The sequence below is a fragment of the Phoxinus phoxinus genome (genome assembly GCF_949152265.1).
Source record: "Phoxinus phoxinus genome assembly, chromosome: 15".
Taxonomy (NCBI): Eukaryota; Metazoa; Chordata; class Actinopteri; order Cypriniformes; family Leuciscidae; genus Phoxinus; species Phoxinus phoxinus.
In genome coordinates, this window is record NC_136890.1 from 343,808 (window position 1) to 350,571 (window position 6,764).

At 44.5% G+C, this 6,764-nt stretch overlaps 1 protein-coding gene across 7 annotated transcripts in view; it reads right to left on the minus strand.

Annotated features, from left to right (window-relative positions):
* Positions 1-5,213, minus strand: part of magi1a (membrane associated guanylate kinase, WW and PDZ domain containing 1a) — a gene marked incomplete at its 3' end in the record, with an annotated part of 120,153 nt that extends 114,940 nt beyond the window's left edge. For all 7 annotated transcript variants that reach the window (XM_079638145.1, XM_079638146.1, XM_079638144.1 and 4 more), the window contains exon 1: positions 5,077-5,213. The remainder of the gene's footprint in view (positions 1-5,076) is intronic.
* Positions 5,214-6,764: the final 1,551 nt, after the last annotated feature.

Genomic DNA, 6,764 nt, shown 5'->3' on the forward strand with positions numbered 1-6,764 from the left:
TTTGTAAACAGTCCACTGCGTATCCAGCTGTCGACATGTGCAAGTGGTAAATTGCGTGTTAACGATGAATCATAAACAGACCTACTGTCTCTGATGTGAACTTGGCTAGGCAAACAGAAGAGTAGACCCGCTAGGAGCGTGCATGCTAACAAATGATTTGCTCTTATCATCCGATCGTGGTTGTATCTCTCTATTAGTATTACTGGATCTTAGTGCTGCATTTGACACCATTGACCACAACATCCTTTTAAATAGACTCGAACATTACGTTGGCATTAGTGGAATTGCACTAGCATGGTTTAAAGGGCCCCTATTATGGAATTTTGAAATGTACCTTTCATGTAGTGTGTAACATAGATCTAAGTGAACAAAAACATCCTGCAAAGTTTGAAATATGAAAGTGCACCGTATATAAAGTTATTGTCTTTCAAAAGTAAGAGTCGACTCGGAGTCATTTTTATGAATCGTTAGAAGACCGAAGCTTTTTCTCTGACTAGATGACGTCAACTTGTCAAGTTATTTGAATACGATACGCCCACTTATTGCGCTCCAAGGCCAGCAGGGAAACATCATGGCGACGAGACGCTGTGTTCTGAAGTGCGGCTCAAAAGCCAACTTTTTCCATCTGCCCAAGGAGGAGCATTTGAAGACTAAGTGGCTACAATTCATATATACAACTATACCACAGAAGTATAGTCCGAGCCTTGTGCTTTGTTCGCGCTATTTTGAAGACGATTGCTTTTTAAATGCAATCAAGCTTGGATTCGCGAGCCGCTGATATTGAAGGAAGGTTCAGTTCCAAGTGTATTTGCATCAGCTTCCTCCTCCGTATCACAACCTGTAAGTGTTATTAATAATTGTTGCTTTTATGTTTTATGTAGCATGCTTAATAATTATTTTGTTTGTTGTGTAAGCCCCGTTTAGCCAGTGTTGCCAACTTAGCGCCTTTGTCGCTATATTTAGCGAGTTTTCAGACCCCTCTAGCGACACATTTTCAAAAAAGCGACTAGCGACAAATCTAACGACTTTTTCTGGTGTTATTGGTGACTTTTGGAGACTCTCTGACGTGAAAGCAAATATCGCTCATACTCTTCTCGACGAGCAGCGGGTGCTGCCGTGGGTCCCACCCGCGGCCCAAAGCACTCACAGGCGGCCCAGTCCTCGCGCAGCCGCCGCTCCCAGCTGCAGTCAGAGCAGGAGATGTTCACCCCTCCGCCACATGAATCGCGCATGTGCGGGAAGCCGCCGCTGTGTTGTCAACTTAGCGCCTTTGTTGCTATTTTTAGCGAGTTTTCAGACCCCGACTTTTTTGCTTTCTCCCTGCCGTCACTCACTGTAGCTGCGTCTACCCTGTTCCTCTGTTGAGCGCGCGGCTGCTGACAGACGTGAATGAGCAGTGTTTTTCCACGGACTTATCAATCTGATTTTCTTTGGGTTTTTATTTAAAGAATTTAGTTTGACCATTTACGTTCCTTTATTTCTTGTGCTTATTACTTAATAGGCTACTCACTAATATCACAATATCATAGTCGTTCTAGCCTATTGTCTGACAAAAAATATATAGGCTACAGGAAATGAGAACAGCTTTATATTACATTCGGCTATATTATATTACAATATATTAAATACAGTATGTGAGCATTCATTTAGAGAGAAAACACATTAGGCAAGCAGAACGCAAGTACGACGTGATGACGTCATGAATATGCTAATTGACGTATGACATCATCTAGCGACATTTAGCGACTTTTAGGGAAGCCGTTAGCTACTTTCCTTTAAAAAATAGTTGGCAACACTGCGTTTAGCTTCTAGGTCTTCAATGGCAATTGTATTGAGATATGTGAAGTGTTTGTCGTTGTTTTCGGAGTTGTCTTAAAGAATAGAATAATACCTCGTAGTAACGTAACTGCATTTTTTTTTTTTTTTAAACGTTATGTTTATGCATCGTTGTAATGCAAACAAAGACTGATTGTGCTTTTACAATATGAACTCTGGGCTATGCTCGCTAACATAACATTCAATTCTTTATCTTATTTTTAGTTTTTTACTACAAACTACAAAGCAGTGGACTATAATCATTATTATAACACAATTTAATTGATAAAAGCATCATTGTACTCCGTGTTAAACAATAAGTATTATCTCTGTAAACACTGCTGGGTCATCTGACCAATCAACGCAGATTAGCGTCGCGCAAAGGAGGGGTTTGGAAAAATGAGTCGTTGAACGAATCATTTGGGAGTCGGTGAGCAAATCAGGTAAAAATAAATACATATTATACAACAACAAAAGTGTTTTTTGACATTGCATGTACGTAAAACTGTTGTTGGGGACTCCCTAAACAACATTAGGAACATTTTAAATGTCATAATAGGTGCCCTTTAAATCACACTTATCTGACTGTTATCAGTTTGTAGCAGTAAATGAAGAGATGTCATATCGATGACAAGTTCAGTATGGCGTACCACAAGGCTCAGTACTAGGACCGCTGCTGTTCACTATGCTACCATTAGGAGATATCATTAGGAAACATGGAATTACATTACATTACTGCAGAGAGTGGATTACATTACATTACTGCAGAGAGTGGATTACATTACATTACTCTCAGAGAGTGGATTACATTAGTGCTGCCGCGATTAGTTGGCGTAATCGTCCATGAAAATTAGTTGACTGCAATTTTTTTTAGTCACTGTGTCGTTTAACTATTGACCGCCTATTTATGTTTGGTCTCCCGTGTCAAACGGCTCACTGTAATTCACCTCCACACACCAGTCTGTGTTGTGCGCCCCCTGCTGGTTAATCTGCTATCCCCTTCCTCCCCCCTCCCCCCGCCTTCACTGCTTTGATATGAATATTTGCGGAGGCATGTGACGGTGCTTTTACACTGGGCTCGTTTGCTGCGGCGTTGGTCTGGTTTCACACTCAACATTAAGGGTGCTTTCACATCTGTAGTTCGGTTCATTTGGTCCGGACCAAGGGCGAAAAATTATACTTTTTTGCATTTTTCAGGCGTTTTGGTTCCTTTTCACACCACACTGATTGCTCTGGTCCAAATCAGTTGATGAAATTAACCAAAATGCAGTCACGTGACAACATCCACACTGGTTGGCCAGATGTGTCTTGAACGCATTTCCATAACTGCACGTCAGAATTAACGTGCGGGGAAATTCCAACAGAATCTATGAAACCCCCTTTCACTGAGCTGTTTGCTAACTTTTTATGCGGCTCTGCACCTCCTCACAACTCCAAGTTTGTCCGGGAACTGCCATGCTAAAAGTGCAAACTGTCAACAAACATTAGTCCTCATCCCATAATGCACAGCGCCGCTGACTACGGAGGCTGGTTTAGCCCAAAAATGCACAGGTCGTATCCACACTATCACCCCTTATGTGTTTTAGGGTTGTCGAGTTGTCATACGCGCGGCACTTCTCGTCCGGTGTGCGACCCCCTTTCGACATACGTAATATAGTCGGCTAATACTTACATTGACTGATTTGTTAATGCCTATAATTATTTATCATTTTGAATCATACCTTTTCTTTAAAATGGTTAAAAGGCTGAATTGTGAGGTTTATCATTTTATAAAACTTCTTCTTAAAGCGCTATTTGAACATGTTGTAGGCTACATGTTAGCAGATAAAATATGATAAGTCACTCAATCAAAATGTTTGTTCATTTAAAATCATTGTTCAGTCAATTAGCTATTGTTCATTTAATTCGTTTTATGTTTAGGCCTATGCAAACAAAAACTGCACAGTGCAGCTAACGGTATTTGTTGTTAGTTGGTTTTAAAGTAAAAACTTATATACGTTTTGATGCATTTACCTGCAGCCCATTTCAACAATACCGTGATAATAGGCCTATTCATAAGATGACATTTTCATACTGTTTTATCTCTACATTAGCCTACATTTAGCTTTTGACTTCTGCTGATTGTGTTTACTCTTCAAAATTCATAAAAGTGGTGTTCATTTGGGAAGATTATCATGATGAACAAAACGTGAAAGAATAAGCTTGTGTTCGTCACAGACCTTCTGCAATAATCCAAAAGCCAATGGACAAATCACATTGGGTTTTGTTGAGGGAACCAGGGAAAAGCAAATGTATGGGTTGGATTATTCACTTATTTATAATAATCATACAAGTTAACACAAAGTATTTTTACAGTAACTTGCAGCATTCAAACTAGCGATCATAATGATGTTCTACAGCAGAATCGAGCATTAGTAGAGGACCACGAGCGCAGAACGCTCCCTCTGCTGGCCAGAACACGCACCGCAGGACCGAGGCTGTAACCTGTGAGCTTCTGCACACATCACATGTTATTGCACTTTGTGGGCTTTTTAACACAGTTTAAAACAGGACTGTCAGGACTAAAGGCTTCTTCTGGTGTTACCCGATTAGGCTGTACTTGGGATGTATTGAATGCAACATGGAAATGTAATGCCTATAATCACATTAATTTTATCATGTTTATAAACACTGAATGCAGGCTACTGGAGCCTTCTCTAAACCCGAATGCCAAATCCAACACAGTATCTGGAGGAATAAACTATGTCATATCCAACGATAAACCATGTTTTCAATGAGCAATTTGACAGCTGTATTTCAGATGTAATATGCGTCATGTGGAAATGCAATAATCATCAATCATAGCCTGTGTGTTTGACCAAACCGACCTCGGTGAAACAACTGCACAGTGAACTTAAACCAGCACAGGTTCCCATGAACAACAACAATTCTAGGGTATCAAAATGGCTTTTCCCACACATCTGCTTCACAAATCAAGCACAATAGCACTGTCACCTTCACCTTAAATATTGAAAACAGTGTTTCCTAAGCCGCCTCAGCCTCTGCTAGCACAGCTTTAGATGAAGCAGGACAGCCATTTCAAAACATCAACACGGCGTCCGCTAAACTAGCACAGCCATTAGCACGCCATTCTCTAAGCTGATCACGGGGATGAGTCCTGATGGCCCGCTTCTAGTGGCAGGCGGAGCCGCAAATCTCGGACGAGCCATCACGCGCTTCAAACGCACACATTAGTATATGGCGGAGGATAAATCCACTTGCCTGGATGTCAAGCGACCGAACACACGGTCCTCCTCTGCGATCGCGCGCTAATCCTGTGTCTGTGTCCGATCGCTGCAGAAGAACCGAGTCCAACCGAACCGAGCCGAGCCTAGCCGAGCCGAACCGCGCGTGTGAGAGAGAACAGCGAACCCGGTGAGAGAGAGCGACCGGCGGCAGAATGAGGAGCACTGGAGGAGGAGGTGCAGAGGAGATCAGATGGGGGAGGGAGGGAGAGAGAGAGAGAGAGAGGGGGGGGGTGGTAGAGAGGGGGGGGGGGGGTTGTAGAGAGAGGGGGGGGGTAGAGAGAGAGAGAGAGGGGGGGGAGAGAGAGGGGGGGGAGAGAGAGGGGGGGGGGAGAGAGAGAGGGGGGGGGGAGAGAGAGGGGGGGAGAGGGGGGGGAGAGAGAGAGGGGGGGGAGAGAGAGAGGGGGGGGGTAGAGAGAGAGGGGGGGGGAGAGAGAGAGGGGGGGAGAGGGGGGGGAGAGAGAGAGGGGGGGAGAGGGGGGGGAGAGAGAGAGGGGGGTAGAGAGAGGGGGGGGTAGAGAGAGAGGGGGGGGTAGAGAGAGAGAGGGGGGGTAGAGAGAGAGAGGGGGGGTAGAGAGAGAGAGAGAGAGAGAGAGAGAGAGAGAGAGAGAGGGAGGGGGGGTGAGGGACGCTGAGCGGGATCAGGGATAACTTTGCTTTAGCAGGAAGCAGCAGCTGGGAGACCAGAGAGAGAGAGAGTGTGTGTGTGTGTGTGTGTGTGTGTGTGTGTGTGTGTGTGTGAGAGAGAGAGAGAGAGAGAGAGAGAGACAGAGAGAGAGAGAGAGAGAGAGGTTGGTTTATTGCACACCATAACAATAGCCATCTGTGGCGGGGAACCTCTGGAGGAACGAGCACCTGTTAACCGGCTGGGGGTGGGGGTGGGGGTGGGGGTGGGGGGCGAGACCGCGCTCAAAACACAACAAAGGCGGACAAAGACATCCTCGTGGTGTACAACACTGTGTCCTCATTCCTGCGATGCTCGTGATGCTAAACAACCCTTCCATGCTGACCACACAATGACCATTCACAGGCTGTGCTTTAGAGCATCTGAAGACATGAGCTGCCTATTAACATGCCATTTTATGCAACAAACTAAATATGCTCTCTCTTCCACATGGTTGAGTTTCTGGGCATGAACCCTTGCTAAAACATATTTTGGGGTGTCATAGTCTCTAAACCTGTACTGACACAGCATTTCTGCCCATAGACACGTTAAAACCATGAGCTAAAGATGCTGAACAGGCTGGGACTGGTATTGGTGGACACGTGAATATCTCCTCCCCCACCAGATCAGTCTATTGTGGTTTACTCTTTACATATGCTAAACCGCTGGCCTCCACACACACAGCGGCTCCATGTATCTCTCAGATGTTGCTGTGCGCCTCCATCTTGTCCTCCATCCTCCTGCATCAACCGTGAGCATCCATGCGCTCTGCAGCTCTTAAAGGGCCAGTACACGCGCCAAACTTTCCTGCTGTGTCTTCCTGATGCACACACAAAAATAGTTCAGTCATTATTTACTCACCCCGGTGTTGTTGTAAAGCCGGATGATCTATCTATTCAGAAATTAAACAGAGAAATAAAAAAGTCCATAATGGCAGTGAATGGCTTTTCTCAAGCTTTAGAGAAGGAGGCAAAAGTATCCTAAAATAATGCCCAGTATAT